Genomic DNA, 21,550 nt, shown 5'->3' with positions numbered 1-21,550 from the left:
GAAGATAAATGGATAAGTTTGCTTTCTGATAGCAGCTCTCAACAAGGCTTATGTTTATTACATACAGCTTATTAGAGAATTGAAGTGTTGGCTGAACTGAATCCTTGATGAGCTATTAACCAGCTGGACCATCATGTCACTTGGCTCAGATGCCTCATTAGAAGTTTCAAAGTGCATGTCAGTTCACATTTTGCACTGAACTGATGGTTTTATCCGTGAGAAGTAAAGTACATCCAATCACCTCAGTTTTATTTTACTATGAAAATCCAGTTTTCCACTTAGGGGTGGCAATACTTCAGTAAAAAAGCCTTCTCCACAGCTCATTCTGGTGACCTCACAGATTTATTAATTCAACGCATTAGAAATGCAATTGCAGTTTTTTGTTTTATGTATTTCTGCATGGCTCAGAGTCCTTTTATGAGCAGCTGCATGTCTAGAACATTAGGGTAAACCTTGAACTGCTTCAATTTAGAAAAATCAAACACATATTACAATTCTTCATCTCATATTCTTCACAAAGCTAATGGCCAACAGGAGAAGGTAGCTATAGCCACTTTTTAGCACGCTGGAAAGTTGCATCAATATGCTGGCTGGAAAACACACAGGAGTCTCAAGATGACTGCAAGGATTCCCTAATAATGAGCCTAAGGGTTCAGAAGAACTAGGAATGTTCTTGTGCCTCTGAGCAGCTCCCTTGCAAAAATCTCAGCAAAGCCTAGAGAAAAGTATCAGATCAGCCTTCCCTGCCCCCACACTCCTCCAGCTGTAAAACAAACTCACATCAGCCTACAGTACACATTGGCTTTAACACTGGTATACACACAGTGTTTGCAGCCTGGTTACCCTACAACAGTTACTCTTCCCAGCTTCCCTCCTTTTCCTGCAAACACATCCAAAAAAAGTACTTCATTTAATTTTCAAAACTGTGGATTACTATCAGTTATGACAGGATGACATATGAAGTGTAGGCCAAGTACTGGCAGCCAAGAGAAAATCCTTACAACAATCACCAGAGAACTCCATGCCAGACATCTCTCATTCAGAGACAGATCTCTCATTCAAAGATCCTTCAGGGATCCATGAAAAACCACAGATAATTGCCAGGTGTTCTGCATGTTCTTGCAAAACATAAGAAATCAAAAAGGGATCTCCTGTAGGGAAAGACTAAAGAGATCCAGAAACAATGAGTTTTAAGGGGTGACCAAAATTTGTGTTCTAGATGAGAACTCAGAAATACTTCCCATAAATACCAGTATTAGCACTAGCATTTCACAAACATCAAAGTCCTAAAACACACTGGGGAAGCACTTTCAAAAATTTTTAAGCATACCTGGTGTTAAGTTTCCTGTGATCTACAGAATGCCCATCTTCACCTCAGGGTTCTCATAAAGGGAAGCATTAATAATTCTTCCGTGCTTACCCAAAAAGCTGACTTATGAAATCAGTTTCTTGCATCACTTGCATGTTTACTATAGACTTCCACAATAATGCCATATACATCAGAGACACTTGTTCCACCAGCAAACTGTGTACATCTTTCTTGGCTAACACCACACGTGATCTGCATCTAAAAAGTTACTCATAGAGTCACAAATATTTCAGACAGTACCAAATGAACCACTAATATTTTAATTTACTAAATATGTAAATTTAAAAATATGCATATTATCTTTCACAGAGCAAGGAATTTGGGTAGAGTTGAGTCAGGAGAGAGACAACACTCAAATTTTTAACAGTGAACAGTGGTAGGATGAACAACTAAGAAAACTGGCATGATGAAGCATACTCTGCATCCAGAAGCTTAACTGGCTTTGCAATTCAATCCTGAATGATTTTAAAACACATTGAAATATAAGAGAACACAAGGTGTAATTGAAATGCAGTTGAAGGGACTACTCAGCTCCTATTATCTAATGAAATACAGGATACAATACATAAAAACAGCCAGGGTTCTGCTGTATTCTAAATCAAAGTAATAACATGCACAACTTGGACACAGAAGTACTCTTTTTACACAGGATGAAAGGGAAAAACCCAAATCCACACAAACCCTTGAAGTGTTGGATTGACCAGCAAGAAAGGCCGCTGGCAACTAAAATTCAGTGCTGTCAAACAGGTGAGATCAAAGTACAGGAGAGTAATCCCAAAAGGGAAATAAAACACACAGCTAGGAAAAAGCACTAGATGAAGTTTAAGATGAACTAGATGAAGTTGAAGACTTCTTTTCCCTTTGAATTTGGGAACTACATACACAATACTCCCACTTGCAAGGCTATCCTCTATTAATCCAAGCATTTTTTCCAAAGAATACTACTGGGAATATCCCACACTGCCAGAAGACCAACCATGACCTAGAAGGCCTCAGATACTCAACACGTTATCTATGAATCAGCTATTCAAAATGCTACAGCTTATCCAAAAAGTCTGTTTCTCATTACATTGTGCTTTAGTCACATACTGTCTGTCCTTGGTCTGGTGCCACCTCATTTCAATTGTTTGAACAGAAACACTGGAAGGAATTTCTTGAAGACAAACTATAATGCCTGTGCATGCCATGGTTCAAGGGGCCTGCCTTAAATGGGTCATCTCAACCTGTAAACAGGCTTCTTTTCAATTTACCTCCTACTTTGTCCTACTGAAGAATTCTACACGCAGTTCAAAATTCAGTTTAATTGTGAACTAAAGTGCTTTATCCAAAAAAACACCGAAAAACATTCAAAATATTCAAACAATGTATCCATACAGTGAAATATCTAATATTCTGTACATCATATACAAAAACTACCAACTAGTGATCATGTTTAACATTGAACAAGTTCCCTTAGCCAAAAAGGTATCTGAAAATGTTTTTAGTAAAATGGCTCTGTCTGAGACACACTTAATGTGTTCAGCCAGTATGCACACACAAAAAGCTATGGAAGCTGGAATTAAAGGAAAGCAGTTTGTGAGAAGAACTGTTCTGGTACTGCATCCCTTCTTTCACTGGCAACAACTACATTTCTGTGGGGATAAGAGTGGGTAAGTGGATTGAAGATATTCCGTACTTCTGTTTAATTTAAATTCCTTGCCCTGCCACACAACATCCCAGTAAAACCATTTTAATTAAGCTAAAGACAGTATCATAAAGATAATAGACACTTGGATCTGGTTTTAGCCTGAAATCCACTAAATAGTACTTTAACAAGTACACAGGCCTGCTCTTGCTAGAAAGAGTCAGCCCCCGGTCTGGAGATAACAAAGGCCACACAAGCCCCCTTTTTCACAGCAGAGACAGGACACAGATCTCTGAACAGATGTCTCACAGAGCAGCCATATTCATTTTCAGAATAAGAGCCTCCTGTCCAACTACCAACAAACAGGATGTGAACAGAGGCAGGACAAGTCCACATAAGCAGCAGACTGGAAGCACCTGAGAAATAATTCTTTTGCAGTTCTGTTACTACTCCAGCATTTTCTCCAACTAACTCAAAACCAATCCTAGTGCCAAAACAAACTTTCCAAAAAAAATTCCAATGCTTGAATGCTTATTATTAGAGATATTGATGAAAACCTCACCAATTCCTTTTAAAGACTATCAGGTAGCTTTGTAATTGTTTCCTCCTGAAGACCCTACCAATATAAAAAGATTCTTCCACAGAATAGCTGTGATCCAAACACAGATCTCAGTACTTTGGAGGGACAGCTGTGTGAAAATCTCTTGAGAGCTCAATTCTAAAACCTCTTCTCATAGGGGCTTGAAAGATGCAAGTGTCATTAAGCAGTTTTAAAATCCTCAAAACTTAAGAACATTTCTAAGATAATGTTCTTGCTATTACCACAGGGGGTTTTGTTTATATCTTGTTTCTTAGTCTGGGCCCCTGAAAGTGAATTATTTCAAAGGAAACAGAGGGAAGACAAGGACTTTCTAATCCTTGTTGGCCAATTGTTTAGTAAAAATGAGGGCCAAATGGAAGAACCTGTAGTTGCAGCACCTCAGAATTACTGGAAAGAGGCTTCAGTAGCCAGCAAATAATACTGCAGTACAGAGCAGCAAGTGTTAAAACTCAAAATTTATAATTAACAGCACCATCTTCAATAGAATTGTGAAAGAAGGACAAAACCAACAAGCAGGAGCTGGATAGATGAATCACAGTCTCAGAGTTACAGTCCTATCTTCAAAGCTGTTAGCAGGCTGAAAAATTTATGAACAGGCATCTTCAGAATGAGTTGCAACATATCTGTCCATCAGAAGCAGACATTCCCCCTTGTGATTTCACTTTGCAAGTAATAAAATCCAGACTGCACTGCTAAGAACTGCAGTTCCCCCCCACCCTTGCCTGCTCTTGCCCTGAGCACTCTGGCTACAGAGGCTGACAGGGTTTTGATGCTATTTTAATCTCTCCTCTGCCTCCAACACACACTGGATCACACAGATCTTGGAATTTCCTATTTCAAAGCACACACTCTCAGAGAGACCTGGTCCATACTCCAGGCACCTTTTGCTGAAGTTTCCCACAGCCATTTGGTTTGGCTCTGTCTGCAGAGCAAATGAATGCTCAATACAGACCAAACTGAGATAGCTTGAGCACATTCACCATCCTGAACTGCTGACTCAGTGCAAATGACTGCATTTCAGAATTAGTCACACATGTGAGTATGTGAGGTGGAAACTGAAATACATGCCACTATGAACTCTTCTTATCTCAACGACTTCAGTATGCTTGTGCCTAAATAAGGATTTCACAAGAGATCCACTGGCAATCATCAGGCTTGTGGAAACAGGATGCTTTTCCATGACAGGCAGTGGAATGGAATGGTTTTGTAAGAACTCAGTGAAATCTTAAGACCACAGAAGAGATTGTAGCTTCATACCAAAATTATCAGTTATACCCAGGATTTAATTTTTAAAATTCAAGATAACAATATTCAAGCAACCCAGGGGATAACTGCCTTTTCCTATTATGCTCTCCTGCCACTCCTTCCTTCCAGAACACAATTTCAAGTTTTCACTTCCCAGGAAAGGCAAACAACATTAGACAAAGCACAGACCAGGCTCTGAGCTAATTAAAAAGGAATTCCCATCCAATGTTTTAGACACTAAACACTAAAACAGAACTAAAAGCAGTCAAGTACTACTCTGATTATAGCTATGTTCAGATTATTAATAGATTTTTTGCAGTTGTTTCATTTATATACATTTCTTTGGACTTTATCCTCCTCTCCTTCTGTACAATCATGACTTCTAGCATAAAAAAAGGGAAAAAACCACACCACAAACAATTCTCTAACTCAGCCATCTGTGTAACAACACTGTTTGCTGGTAGCTGTTTTACTTAAACCCTGAACATCAAGAGTCCAGTTTGATGTGAAAAATCCAAAAGGTATTTAAAAGAACAAACTATAAATAAAGAAACATCTACATTTTAGAATACATTAGACAAAAAAAGAATAAAAAAGGATTTTTACAAAATCTGGTAAAAATCTAGGTTATATATTCCATTCTTTCTATACCATTTTTCCCCTCACAGCTCATGGGAAAGCAGACATTTTGATTAGGGCATTTGCTTTTAAATCAATACAAAATTCATCTTTCAAGTCAAGCTGAATTGACTACAGCTAAAGTAATTTGAGCAGTGTATTTTTACAGATGCTTCCTTAAGAGAAATTACAACATATTGGTACCAAAGCTGCTTCTCCATATCTGACTACTGAGATTAACAGCTGCACAGTCTGCTGCTTGTACAAATAAAGAGGCTGCTGTTCCACAAAAGACTTTCTGCTTGAAAACTTCAATTCCTATTTCTCCAGAGAAACTTACAACATGATGAAGCAAGCCATTTCTGAGATATTAAAATGTCCTAGCTTAAACAGTTGCAACACAAAGAAGTAAACTGAATTACATTGTACAGCTTTGTGCCCTGCATTTCCCATCCTGAGGGGTTGACTGCCACATCCTGTACAAAAGGTAATTATATATTTGTGAAACAAAGCCAACACATTGAGTAAGTTCAACAAACTGCTTCATACAGCATCATACAGATGGTGACACAGATTATTCACAGGTTAGAACATGGATCAAGTCTTCAGAGTGTAAAAAAGATAGTTTGTTTTTTTTTATAAAGTAAGTCTAATCTAGAAAATGTCACTTCTTCCAAAGTTTTTTGATCTGAAAGCTCTACTTGGAAGTACTTCCTCAACATAGAGACAACACACCTGTCTCAACACTGCTTTTAGATACCTGCTTCACAGCTCTCAAATATAAAAAGCTAAGATGCCAGTGGGTGCAATAAAACAAGCATTTTTCACTGAAGCACCTGTAATAGCTTGGCTGAAGCTTCTTAAACAATTAAGCTCAAGACAGACACTTGGCCTGAAAATTTGCAGCCCAGGTAGTGAAGGCACACACCAGCTGGCAACTGAGAACAGGCTCTTGTGACAGGACTCAATCTGAAGTGGTGCTGCCTAATGCATAAGTCCCATGTGTACCAATAAAGAATTTAAAAGCAGATGACCACTGTGTAAATATAGAGCATTACCAACACATTTCTCCCAAAGACAGCTTGTAAAGTTACAGACCATTACAGAGCTAAACTGCAGAATGAACATGAGAGACAAATGGTAATTTCCATACTTTCAGAAGAAGTAAAGTGAGTACCAACTGACACATTATGCCAACTGATGGGTGGTAATGCAAAGAAATTCAGTCACATGGAGCTTATCAATAATTTTAACCAACATTTTAGACACCATCACAAAGTCTCAGACTGAGCATTCAAATATTAAATTGTTGTAGCAGGATTTCTGACAGCAACATACAGAGGGGCTGCAAAAGTAAGCAAGGTGTCTCCTCATATGACTTCACCCAAGGAAGTCCCCAGAAAACTTCCTTTTGGCAGCTTCATCTCACTGCATCCAATGCTTGGATTTCCAGTCACTGAGAATGAGAGCACATCCCTCTAATGCTTTCACTGAAAAGACCTAACAGCAAATATTGCTTCACTTGCAGATCCTTTTCTAAGTGAAAACAGCAAACTATTGATGCACTTAGTTTGTCTTTTCTAAAGCCCAACACTCGAAAGCACAGAACTTCACATGCTGCGTTTGAAGTACACTTTAGGACCTCCAGAAGGTGTTTTCTATCCAAAGCTCCACAACTGCAACATCAAAACTGGATCCACAAGTGATCCAGAAAGATAAGTTCACTGCTCAGGCTGCTCAGGAGAACATGAGGAAACAGCAAGGTGGGAAACTTGACAACACATATCATCTCCTCAAGCCTCAGAATCATAGAAAACCACACTTTATGTCCACAACCTATAAGGGATAACAGCCTAATGTTGTCCCAAATCTGTAATAACTATGGAAAGTGGCTGCAGTGCCTCTCTACTGGGAAGCCTTCTTAAGTTTACTCTGCATCCCTTTTTTTCAGGGAAACTGGCATACTTGTCATGGAATAATCAGACAGTTCCCTATAGTTAACTTACACAATATCCTTAGTCAGACACTGAATTAGAAACAGAGTTACAAAGCAGATAAACCAAGATTCCTCATCCAATCAAACTTTTTTTCCCATAGATGCTTACAGCAGGAATCACTAGGATCACAGAAGAAAACAAAATTCATTACAAGGCTTTCAATAGGAAAAGGATTAAAAAAACCAACCAAACAAAAACCCACCACCAACACCAAAGTTTGATTATTTGGAGTCTCCAAGTTACACCATCACCAGTCATGGTCCCATTGAATACTCTGGGCTGATGTGGGGCATGTGGCTGGACACGCGCAATCTCTGTACTACCACCATTCAGGAAGAACTAAAACCCTAACAATGCAACAGCCACAGATGCCTACCATAAAGTGAAACTAAACTGATAAAAAGGGAAATTAATTCAGCTCTGTTTCCCCAATAAGACACTCAACCCCTCTTATCTTTGATGAATGTGTCCCAGGATGTGCCAAAGTGCACAGCACCGCGACCCTTGATCTCTGCTTGACACAAGTCATCATTCAAGGCTCAAGATATTTTGCTATCCCAGTGTGTGTGACAGACTGCTCAAACCCCACAGAACACAGCCAGGCCAACTGCTGTACTTGCTGCTTTTGAGAGCACACACTGATGACTCCCAGATTCTCAAACTCTAAACCTGACACGAAACTACAAAATAACCACTCACATGAGGCCCAGATAAAAGACTTCCTAGCTTGCTGCCACCAAAGCAAGAGATCACATGCCAATAGACAGCTGAAAAAACACCAACATTTATCAGAATATGAACTATCCCATACAAGTTATTTAATAGAGAGTCAGAGAACAGGGAAAACTGAAGTCCCTCATGATTTTGAAGAAAAAGCCCACACTTTTTACAAGGTGCATGCTTTCTGTTCCTGGAATCCGGGCCAATTGTATGGATTCAAACACAAGAGGAGTGTTCCACTTCAAAGGCCACAAAATCCACATTAAAAGACTCCAGCACAGCTTCAGCCCCCCTAATTCCCACTAGACTCCCCAAATCTGTAGAGCTGCAATCACTTGTTTTAGAGTGGCTGCAGGGGCTTCTGGATTAATGAATTCAAGCTGGAAACCATTTCTGAAACACAATGTACTGGGAAGCAAAAGTGACATCTATGCAGCAACTCAACCAGACGGTGTTTTAGCATTTTATTTTCTTTTATTTTCTTTTTTTTTTTTTTGGTGGGTTGTTTCAAGGGGTTATTTCTTGAAGCCCTGCAGAGACTAGGAGCTAGCAGTGTGGTCAATTGTATTTATTGTTCTGTTGTGTAAAAGCATAGACATGAAAAATGTCTTAGCTACCCCCCTGAACAAGAAGGCTTTCAGAGCAACAGGCACAATTCCTCTCAAGGTTTGAGAAACAGGTGGTTTCACTAAATCATGGTCAATTTCTCCGTTTGTTTATGGTTTTCAACAGTCTGTAGTTACTGCAAATTTTTGTTTCCTTTCTAATTCAGTTTCAGTCCTATGCAGTCTTCATTAGTCAAGAACTACAATCTTCCTTTACAATAGTTTTCTGCAGAGAAGCTATTTTAAGTTAATGACCATGCCTATTCTCCCATTAAAGTGCTTTTTCAGCCATGGACTTAGCACTCAACATTTTTTTTATGGCACTTTGCTTCACATTATGCTCAGCAGCCCATGGAACACATGACATTTTGTAACCAAATAGCCAATGGCCATTGGCAAACTTCCCCACCCCTCCCTTTCTCAATATTATTGGAACAAATAGCCTTATTTGCACAAAAACCCTCTGCAACCTGCAAAATCAAGTTAACCCCCTTAATAATCTGTGTCAAGTAGATTTATTACAACTTTCATTACACTCAATTCATTGCTAGCCAGAATCACACCGGTACCTCAGCTTTTTTTGCCAGAAATCCGCATTGAAGCACAGACTGAGGATTATCAACCGGCCAAAAGACAGGGGCTGATATTCTGGATAAATGTTCTTACCTAGTAAAACTACAGAAGGAAAGGAGACTTAGAATTCAGAGCAATCCTTTAGCTACTTTGGAAACAGTGTCAGTAGAATGCAGGATCACTGTATGAAACATTTTCATCAGCCTAGGAAGATACCAGTAATACTCTAGAAAAAGTAACTTCATCTGAAAAAAGGGATTTAGCATTCAAATGGTTCACCTTCATTCTTTCTTCTTTAATTGAGCCTTGGGCTATTTCTAACATTTTCATGGGACAAGTTTATTTCAAGTGAGAGTAATGCTCACAGCCCTCTAAACAAACAATTTGGTCACCAACTTGTGATCCCAGTGACTCCTGATAAACTCACAGCTGTTGGATTGAATATTTATACATGAAACAACTGATGTATTTCCATCTGGTCTTTATGACAAGAGGATGACTACATGAAATGGCAAATCACTACTGCTTCCAAACAAAACTTGGGGAAGAGGAAAGGGAAACTGCTGAGCTGGACTGCCCTTGACCCATGACAAACAGACAACTCAGCTGTCACTTATGTTTTGCTCATTTGAGTAGCTGCAGAAAGTATATCTGAAATGAGACACCCTATTCAGCTGAAGCTCAATCTAGTCCATGGATTTTTTTCCCTTCCAGGAAAGAAATTTGGCTTGAGAAGGGGGAAGGGAGAAGGCAAGAGCATAAAGCAAATTCCCAAGAGAACAGTAAGCACATTTCCATGGATAAGATTGACTTACCAGCTGGAAAATCTAAGTTTGGATGAGGCAGTTCCAGGAGTCAAAGCTTAGATGCAGGTTTTAAACATGCTCATTCTTCTTTTACATAGGGTAGCTGAACACAGATAACAAAATCTGCTTCATTCCAGAGTGCAGGAGGGAGGGGGGGAGAAAATAAAATCCTTGTTTTGCCAGATGGCTTATACTGGGACAATAGGAGGATTCAGGAAGGCCAAGGTTAGAAAATAAAGCAAAAAATCACATTGGCAATGACTGATACACTGTTTTGTTGGAAGGGGGAGAAATGAGGATATTTCCTGAACAGGTAAAAAGCAAGAACAATTACCATTCCCACACAGGAACAAGAGAAACAAAAGATACCATTTCCCTGAATATTATTGCCAGAGAAGATAAGGACAGAAGTCAAAGGGAAAGTGGAAAATAGCTCTCTGCATCATCAACCAACTCATTCTTTCCATTCGAAATTCCAATGCCAACTTCCTCAGATTTCATACCCCTCTTAAGTGACAAATTATACTTAAAACATGGCTACATTCACAGCCTGCTGCTTTGTAACTGCAGTCATCCACACCGACTTAGTTAACACTTATCAGTTGCGTCATTACCTGCTAGTTATCAGCTCTTTATTTAAAATAGCTGCACTCCTTCAAATTTCACAGTTACCCAAACCATGTGGTTTGTTGCAAAAAGTTATCAAGACCAGAAGTTGAGCAATACACAGTTTTGGACATGCTACAACAGCACAATCACACATCACAAGCATACTTCAGAAATTTGGTATTATCTTATAAGCTGCCACATTAGAAGCCGTAACTGGTTTCTGACAGAGGTCAAACCACTGCAAAACTTCAGCTGAACAATTCAGAACAAAAACCAGCAATTTGCAGTAATAGTAAATAACAGAGCCTTCCACAAAAGAATTTGGGGAATTATTTTGCTGATGTTGAAAGTACAGCCAACTGCTTTAGCACAGCTGATCCTGGCTTACTTCCTTTGGTTAGCCCAACCTAATCTAAAGCTACTTAGCTTTCTTCACAAAACTGAACCATTTGAACCATTTCTTTCCTTCCCATTTGACATAATCACTGTTCACACTAGTGTTAGTTTTCCTGTATTGTAAATCAGTTTATCACCCATTTCCAACTCATAACCCAATCACTCATATGGTTTGGAATCTAAGGATGCCTTCTCCCAGAGGCCAACAAATAACAGATTTTTATGGTACAGGTTTATCAAGCAGAAACCATTTATAGCTTGGGCACATTGGGAATTTTCACAAAATCTGTATATTTGGAGGAGTAAGACTATAAAGTTTCTCATGCTTGTTCAATTCCACACTTCAGACCAATTCAACTGTGTATCTCAGAAAACTGACCCAGAAGACCTTCCAGAGCAGTTAGTCATCTACCCACCAACTAGGCCACAGATGCTGGTTTGGGATAGCTGTCTCTCCAGTTTCAGAAAAAAATTCCTTCAAACACTTAAATTATGGTCACAAAGCTTTTCAAAGACAAAACGTGCACATTCACAATCTGCTACAAAATACTAAAAAACCCACAACAAATAGCAACAAAATGCTCAGCTTTAAAGGCTGCTGGGCTTATGGAGCTCACAGCCTGAATGCACCCATGAAATGGCTTTACCTGTTCATGAAAGTTACACAAATATTTAATCTGTAAAGAAAACACCAGCTGATGTATATCCACAGTAGGTAGCTTACTCAATAAGATTACTATAAAAGGAAGCATTTTGGCAAAAAGCAGGCAAGAAATCCACAAGCTTCAGTACAAGTATTAAAATAATACTTTCATGAACTAGCCATTCATAGCAATAGGAACTCTCAGAATCAATTCATAGTTTTAAACTTGCCTGGTCCTAAAACTTTGAAATGTCATGTACATCCTAAGAAACAAGGTTTTTTGCTGTTCCTTACCTTTGTCTTGTAAATGCTATTTAATTCCTAAAGTTTGTTGGGAAAAAAAAAAACCACTTAAGTAACAATAAAAACAGATTTCAGACTCTCCAATACAAATAAATCAAACTTCAGTTCTGCTAGGTTTTGTGTGATTGGCCCAACTTTCAGAAATAAGATTCCATACTGGATGGGAGGAAGAACTCCACTTTCTTTGAACCATAATCCCAAGATAAAAATCAAGGCAACTGGTTATTTTTCCCATCTGAAGTGTTATCATACACAGTTAGTCACGTTCAGTTGCACTGAAATGCTGGAAGGAAACCTGAGTTAGAAAGACAATTTGTGACCAATTTTCAAGTATAGAACACACCATACACTGGGGTGCTACAGCATTTAAGTCTTCAGCAGCAACCTTGAGGCTCTTCACTTATTTTTTCCTCTTTTATTCCTGAGGGTAAATACTGAACCTCTGAGATATGTTCAGGCTTGTATAAAGAGATCAGCAGAAGAAATCATACCATCACCTTAACTGGCTCACAGTTGCCATCAAGAGGCAAAACATTTCAAATTCAAACACCCTATGTAATTCACCACCACCCCTCCTGGCACAACCTAAAATTCATTTCTGCTTTTGAGTCTGCAGAAAGAAGCTCAAGCTGCACATAAAGGAAGTGCAGAAAGCCACAGGAAGAAAAAGAATCATTCTAAAACTCAACTTCAAGTCTTATTTTTGTATCAGACACTTCTGTTGTTTCTCCCTTTTCAGCATACTCTTCCTGGCAAACCAAACGACAGACTAAGCCCCAAATCATGATAAATGCAAATAAAAAGCCTGCCCTCAAAAGCCATTCTACATACTGTCAATCTCTACTTGTCTACATCTAGAGGGGGCAATATTTAAAAAAAAAAAAAAAAAAATCAATCACTTCTCAGACAGTATTTCTTACAGTAGGATATTTATCTGACTGGACTGCTTCAAAAACTCTCTACGTCAAGTTTAGCCTCATAATGACATTTTCAATTTAAGGAGAACTCGTAGACCGAGTTCAAATTAGCTATAACAAAGCACATTAATTGAACATCTTGCATTTTTACATGGATAACCTACATTTCCCAAATGAAAGCATACCATAAGCAGCTGAATAAAGATCAAGACAAACCAAAAATAGTTCTATGTTGGAAAATATTTGTTAGAATAGAAGTCTCATTTAAAAAGAGGCAGATTTGAAAACAGACATGGTAACATTTTGCAACATTTAAGCAAAACCTGTTAACGGTTCAGAAATTGCCATTAACAGATGCATATTACATAAGCTCACATAGATTTCAGATCCTTAAGATAATCAGCCTGGATTGCTGAAGCTTTTAATAGTAATATTTGGGGGTTATTGTCTGTGTGTCATCAGTCTATCCGAGGACAGAAGCAGTCAAAATCCACTCAGACTGGGGTCACAAACTTGCCACCATCAATCAGCACAGGAGAAGCAAGTCACAGGTCCTCCTAAGAGAAGAAAATGTCCCAGGAAAGCAGGGTAACCCTATCAACTGGGTATTTTAAACTATCACAAGGCTACATTAACTGGCCAAAACCAGACAAAATGCACATGGCTGTTGGCATCAGCTTTGTACTATCTTTCACTTACCTCAGCAAAGCGGTTTCAGATTTTCCCCAGCTACATACAAAGAGACTGCCATTCCTATGATTTTCACATTCTACCAAACAGTGCCATTCAACTCACAATTGCACAATTGGGTTTTTCCATCTTGACCTTTCTGCTTTCTGCCACCAGCCCCAAACCTGCTATCAGAACCCACTATCTTCAATTTCTCAGGCAATGAAACTAGAAATGGCTGAAACATGCAGATGAAAGGGATGATCCAGAACAGCTAAATCGAAACAATCTAACTCCTACATCATGTAAGAGGTCTGACAAAGACCATGTCCCACACTGTCTGCTGTCTTCCTAAAGCAGGAGGAGAGCAGCTCAACGGGGACCTACTGAAAGGTTCTATCAGTGACTGCTTGTCTAACAAAGGCAACAGGACCAGAACCACTCTGGACCATGGCTCCAAACACAACTTGTGATGTGGATGCTACTGGAATATCCAAAGCTTCCTCTTTGTTTTAGTCTTACTGGTAACATGTGAAGAGTCCTACTAGCTACTTGCAAACTTAGACTTGAAATGCACCACAGTGATCCTGTCCTGAGAACAGAGACTCCAGAAAACTGCTGCCCCTAGATTCCCAATAGATGAACCAGGTGACTTCAGAACCACGCTCTGGGGCACACAGATCATGGAACAAAAAATGGCATCACCTACATTTAAACACATTTATTCTGGTGTCATTGACACATCACTTGGAAAGCTCATAGGTATTTTAGTTACAAGGCCATCAAGCATACAACATCCTTTCTAAAGGATTTCTAGAGTCTAAGTGTATAGGCAGCATTCCCAAAGATTGTGCTTAGATGTAACATGACAAATTCAAACACAGCAGTTTGCCTCAGTGTGATTCAGAATGAGCTACCCTTGTAAAAACTGCTTACTGCTTTAGACACATATTAATACTCACATAGCCTCTGGAAGGCTATGATATAACAACATAACACTACCAGTCCAATTTTTATCAGGCTGCCATTTCCTTTGCCAAAAAAATCACCTGAGAACATGTTAAATTATTCCTGAGCCAGGCAAAGGAACCCAGTGCTGCTTGGAATTCCCCAAGCAAATCTTGAAGCGCTTCAGAATAATCTGGATATGTGCAATGTACCTGCCATCACCAGGTGAAAATGACAAGTGGGATGAAATTCAGAAGTATGTCTAAGAACTGAATCTGAATTTTGGTCACTGCATTCCACCCATTACTTTATTCTAACTTTCTTTCTATAAAGATTTGCCAACACCTGTGATGAACTTGCTGCACAGATCTCCTTTTGGGTTAGAGGACAGCATAGCACAAAACATGATTAATACAAAGTTTATCCTCAGCAGCATGGAGTTAAGGGGTATGCTGCAGGCTGTGCCCACAAGACAAGACATGAGAAAGCTCCTTCACATGACCTCAGTTGAGGTACAGATTCAATCCTCATCACCCCTCTACTTCCCCCAGCTCTCCCAAAGGGAATGAGGGGAACTAAAACCGCACATTGAGAAGTGTTGGTGTGACAATTTGTAAATCTACTGAGGAAAGTGGAAATAGAGTAGAAAGGACAGCCATAGTATCTTGACCAAAAACATTCTAACACTGTTTAAGGTCCAACACACACCCTAAATGATTCTCAAAATGACCTACAAGACAGTCCTAGGGAATGGAAGCAGCTTCCATAAAAATACTTATGAAGCCATAAAAACTGAGTCTTGTTCATTTGGACAAGAATTTAAATAACAGATTTTAAGAGATATGCAGATGGTTCATATTAGATAAAAGCCTTTAACTACTCCAAGAAATCAATTTTCAGCATGACAAATCCTGCTATTTAGAATAGAAACTGTTCCAAGTGTCCTGGAAGAGCGTTTTTCCAAGTGTGGCGTACACACATCATGACCTAGTTAGAACCACAGTATCATTATCTGAAGTTTCAAGAGTCAAAACCAGTAACTTCCTACCATCTGCTATTAAAAATTAACACCACCACCAACAAAATCCACAAGAACATACTAAGTCAAGACAAAGTTCTATGCCCAGCTGCAGGAGCACTGCAAATTTACATGATATTTATTATCTTTCTTTTAACTTAAATGTTACATCCATTATGTACACTGACAAGCTAAACAGAAAACCACTCCACTTGAATTTCAACTCAACCACAATTTGAAAGAACCTATTTGTAGTCTCAAAAAAAGGTTGGTAATCTTTACAGGAAATGCATGACAGGAAGCATCAAGATTGCCACTGCTTAGCACCAGCTTTGTCACATGCAGCATGGAGAACCTGGGTGTCAGTCAGAGCTGTGATGTTTAACAAGCTGCTGCATGAAACAAAACCAAAGACAAAATAAGAAAAGGAACATGTGGCCTAGAGGGATGTTGCTAACCAAAAGGTATTGAAAACTGCACTGTACTGTGCACTGCATCCATGGAGACTACCACAGATCTATTACTGCTTGTTTTATTTATTACTCTGCTCTCAAAGGACTCTATACAGGATATCTCCAGGGACCTTTTATCAGGTGGGGTTTTTTTCCCTTACAAAGAAAGATAATAGACCTGGTACTTTTCCTCAGCCCTCAAAAGTTTTGTTATGAAGCTAAGTGTTTTAAACCACAACAGCCCAAAACAAATCTCATTTAAAAGATTTAATTCTGCACCTCTCAAACCCACACAAACTGACAAATAAAAGCCTGTTTATTTCCATAAGAAATGCTGCATTTTCAGAATGTACTTATCCGATTATATTCATTGCCTCACAACCAGACAGTTACAAATTGACCCACAGCCATCTCCAAAAGCGATATCCCTTTGAGGTAAGATTATTTTCTTAAGTAGAGGTCCCCTAACAGCTGCAGCACCAGAATGTACTTCAAAAGCTGCCTTCTCTCTTTCAGGGTCACCTTTGTCAAGTCTGAGGGAGCCTGACCACTGTTTATACTTCTGCAGGTAATTAGTCTGGCCCCTTTCCCATGTCATTTATCAAGCTGTCAATTGTATCAATTACAGCGCAAACACTCAAGAATATGGCCGGGTTGTCATCTTTAGCTAAAGGAGATTTCACATCAGAGATTTGAAGACAGTAAGTACCAGTAATTTGTTCTGCCCTGTGACACAGAAAACCAGCAAAAATTTAGACTTTGCTGCACAAAATTTCAAGTTCCCTGCATATGCACACATGTAAATCCAGCATCCTGAAAATGCCATAAGCCCACTGTATACTTACAGCTGTACAGATTTTACTTTCAGTATTTCACAATTTGTAAAGCTGAAAACAGCAGGGATAATAAGGACAGCATGATGTTGACAGATTGTCACGTACCTTGATTAATCTACATTTGTGACAATGACACAGCTGGCCCAGAAGCAGTCCCAAACAGGAGGCACACTGCTGCTGCAGCCACATACTGCTTTACTCGTTTGTGAACAGAGTTATCAACACTGATGTGAGGTACAGGGTAGGCACAGGAGCCAGCATACTGCATTAGACTTGGTCTTCCAGTAAAAGTTCCAGAAAATGTCTTTTTAAATAATCAGAATTAAATCACAGTCAGAGCTTTCAAAGAATGAGTATTTGCTTAGGGATATTGACTATTTCTCCAGAACTAACAGAATGTAATTGTTTTCCAACAGTGCTTGACAGATGAATTCCAGCTCCACACTTCTCAGCTTCCTCTCACTGCAGAAAGGTCTAGATCTGGTTTTCCATTCTGCTTTGATGTAACTACATGATTGTGCATCAGAGCCAGCATCTTTGCAGTCAGGACTCCTAGTGAGCAATACGCAACCAGCTGTTTAAAAAGGAAAAAAAAAACCAAAAAACTACAGGATGCCACAGTTATGTGATACAAGACCTTTTTTGGTTGTCAGACTCAAATGTGCAACTTCTGAAACATTCTCAGTTCTGCCAGTCCAGAAAGAATAGAGAATTTTAAGAATTATACATTGACTTCAACAAGCTGATATTTGTCATGGTAAGTCTGCAGTGGAGTCTGTACTCCAGAGTACAGAAACTGCATTCCATCGCTGTCTGCTGACCTAAAAATCACCATTAAATATAGCTTTAAGACTACAAGATAAAGATAGGCATCATTAAATCTGAAGCGTCAGTAAAAATGAAGCTACACATCACATTCAATCTACTTCCTGCACTGTGAGTTTTAAGTTAACATTGTTAGACTCAGAAAAACTCTGACAGATGGAAATATTATTTAGTACCTCGCTGTTTCCTGCTACAAAGTGTCACTTGAATTATCATTTTTACCAGAGTGCACTGGAGAATCTCATGGTTCACATCCAGTTCTGGCATTATGCTTGTCCCAGCTAGTTTTTCATTGCTATTTCCTATGTAAGAAAAATCCATTTGCAAGCTGGAGTGTCTGTACACTACACTTGGTTTGTAGTTAGACATCTGCTAGAGAAGTGCACACAGGTAACCTACACCAATTTATTACTCAGATGTAATAAATTCACAGTCAGCTTTCCCTCAAAGCAGTAATGAGTACAACAAACTCTGTGCACCATTATCACCTGTACAACTCATTTCTTACCCCTGGAGACTGCTGGTTAGAGAGAGCCCTCCAGTTCCTTCCTAATCCTTCAGCAGCTCACGTGTTAAGCAGAATAACCTGACCTGGCACTGAATCCAGAGCAAGAATGGCCAAGCAACATATCCAGGGCAGGAAGGGGCACTCGTGAACTGTGGGTGCTGACTGCCCAGCCCCCTCTGTGTCAGGGAACACAAGGGACAGGAGCAATGCAGCTCCCAGCAGACACACAGTGCTGCTCTGCAGCGCTCACCATTCACCAGGAGCCATTACCAAGCATGCAAACACCTCCACAAGGACAGTTCATTGAGAATGCCTGCCCAAATGAAAGGTAAGTCTTCAAATGCCTCACAAATACACAGTTCAAAAGAGCCCACCTTACCTCCACATCATCAAGCACATCCCAATGTTAAAAGTTACTAATTTGAATAACCCAGAGCAATAATTCTAGGAGAAGATTTTGCAGTCCAGCAAGTGACTGCACTAATCTGTACTGTTCTGTAAATCAGCAGTTAAATTACAGTCTTGATTTAAAACCACTCACACAGGACTCAGAGGGATGACACAACAGCACTAAGATTTTTGGCTTTTGCAGACAGCAATGTGACTTGCTGCTTCTGGCATGTGAGTATTACTTTGCAAACTTAAAGCATCAGGGGAAGGCATCACATTTTAGCCACAACATTACCTGAGCTGTACAGAGGAGACAAACTCACTGCTCAAGCATCATTTACAAAGATGACTTTTGTCAATGTCTACCTGCTTAAAACCCCTTTAATTAGTAACCCTAACTACTATTTTAGTCAATTTAGGAGATGTGCTAATGACAACAGTAGGAGGCACACTTGACTCAGAATAACTAGAGCTGAGATGAATACATACAAGGGGAATAAAAGTATCTGAAGGCCAACACTACCCTAACAATTGCCTTGCAGCAACTGAAGCTGAGCACTGGCAGAAGCAGTAGCTGCTGAGCTCTTCACAGCTCCACTACATTCACAGCACAGCAGGTATTTCACTTTTGAACACCTGCACACAATATTTTAAAGGAGGTTCAGTAACAATTTGCTTCATAGGGACAGGTCACAAAATAAACCAGGACAGTCCATCAGTCACACCGTGTGTTAGGTTTTTGTTAGATTCAACAAAATTGACTCACAGATCCAGAAGAAATGAAGAGCCAGGACCTTGGCTTCCTGGAGATACTAAGATCACCAGTAGGTCACCCAGTGAATTTCAGCTCTTCCCCCTTCTACTTCCTCCACAGTTCAATTTATCAAGCAGAAGGGGCAATTCAATTACAAGGCAATTCAAGAGCCTTGAGGACATGAGCAATATCCTCCACAGTTTCACTAACTTGGAAACACAAGCTGCATTTCATAAACAGCATCTAAACTTCCTTTGAGAGGAAGCATAGTCATAGTCTCAGGTTTTGATCTTCATTACTACAGAGCACATACAAAAAATTAAGCATAGTTATATTATTCAGAATTAAAAACTCATTCTGGAAAAATCTTCAGTAGTGCTGTTTAGAAGACTGGGGAGGTGGGACACCTCAGATGCCTGAGAAAAACTGCTATTGCTGAGGAACATTATTTCAAGATAATTAAAAGTAAAACCAGCAGTTAGTTATGGTTACTGTAACACAGCATGGAAAAAAATCATTCACATTTCCCTATTAAAATAATTATGCTTTGAAGGTTCACCAATTCTCAAATCATGGCATCCTGGAAAACCAATAACATCTAAGTTTCAGTCCATCTTTGTGAATGCAGATTTCATTTTGATACAAATAATGCATAACAAATATCAACCCATCAACATCCACATTGTCCTATATAAGAGGATATACCCACCATCCCAATAAATACCAAGTTCCTCCTTTTCTTTCTAGTCACAAGCAATAAAATAGGATTTAATCTTAAAATATTCTACAAGCTGTAGAGTCTACCTCCTTCAGCAAATACTTTTAACAGCTATAAAATGTACATTCCTGTCTTAAACTTGTCACTTGGTAGTGACTCCTGAGAGGAAAAACACAGTCTTTGGAATCTGGCTTAACTTAACCCACAAGGCACTCCTGCAATGCACTTCCCCTCTGAGCAATACATCAACTATTTCCCCCTTGCAAATATTTTCATTCATGCTTTTTGCAATTTGTCCATCTCAATACTATCCATGAAATTCACGTGCCCTTTAAAAATGAGCTTCTTCAATAAATTCCTTCAAAGGTGGTGCTTCTTCAGACAGTTTGTCCACATGGTACTGATGATGATTAAGACACTTCAAGAGGCAACATTAGTGAAAGGCAACTGATACCAAGCTGATGTTAGTTTCTGATCAGTAAGTGTGAAGATCAAAACAGTCTCCAGAGATTAAAGTCACAGAACTCAAAAATTGAAAAGATTAAACTTTCAAATAAAAGCCATACAATTTTGATGGGTTATTAATCTCCTCACAGTTCCAAGTGGACAAGTAAAGCTTCAGCAGAGCCCAACAATTGATCATTTTACTTTTAATTTAAAAATCAATGCTGAAACAGACCACCACAGCAAGTATGCAGCTAGCTTGGAGGAGCAGGCTCACAAAGAAAACTGGAAGCTTTCCTCCACAGTTAGTAAGCACAGAATAATGGCAATAACATAATGAACCAAGATACTGGTAGAATGCTTGAGCAACCATCCAAAAGCAAATATGAATTCAAATTAAGAAATCTTTTAATAAACTCCCTCAGCTTGACTTGAACAGATATACAAGTGCTTTTGAGAAAGTTCTGGTGCAGTTACTGCAACCCGTCATTTGTGAGCCACTGACTGCTTAAAAACCCTACAAAGAGTTTTGGGACTCTCATCCAATGCTCTTTTGTCTGCCCTAAATTGGATGGGAACACAAACAACAATAAAGACGTACTACATGAGCCCTTCTATGAATTGCACCAAAACCCAATACCAAAAAACAAACACTAAACCTTTTCACTTTACTCTGAGGCTTTGAAAACAAACCAGCACACCAGGTATTGGTTCCTGGTACTCCAAGCTCTTCCCACTTCTTTCCAGGTTGTTGCACAGCAACCTGTGTCTGTCACACAAGCTGTGACTCGCAGGGAACTAAGGGTGTTCTTGCCATCCTCAGACTGGGCTCCTACAGAACTCTGGCTCTGCTCAGTCTAGAAACTTGATAAAAGAGCAGTGTCTTAGTCCAGTTTAACCCAACAGCCATCCAGAAAGGCTAAACTTTAGCGTGCTTTCTAAAGCTTTGGAAAGATAATTTC

The 21,550-nt window shown here is 39.3% G+C and overlaps 1 protein-coding gene across 20 annotated transcripts in view; it reads right to left on the bottom strand.

Moving 5' to 3' along the window:
- The window catches only part of WNK1 (WNK lysine deficient protein kinase 1), a 98,370-nt gene that overhangs the window by 74,627 nt on the left and 2,193 nt on the right, over positions 1 to 21,550 (bottom strand). The window lies entirely within an intron of this gene.

Source organism: Molothrus ater, chromosome 5 (genome assembly GCF_012460135.2).
Source record: "Molothrus ater isolate BHLD 08-10-18 breed brown headed cowbird chromosome 5, BPBGC_Mater_1.1, whole genome shotgun sequence".
In the NCBI taxonomy this organism is placed as follows: Eukaryota; Metazoa; Chordata; class Aves; order Passeriformes; family Icteridae; genus Molothrus; species Molothrus ater.
The sequence above is the reverse complement of the archived record's forward strand: the minus strand, read 5'-3'. Positions and strand labels throughout refer to the sequence as shown.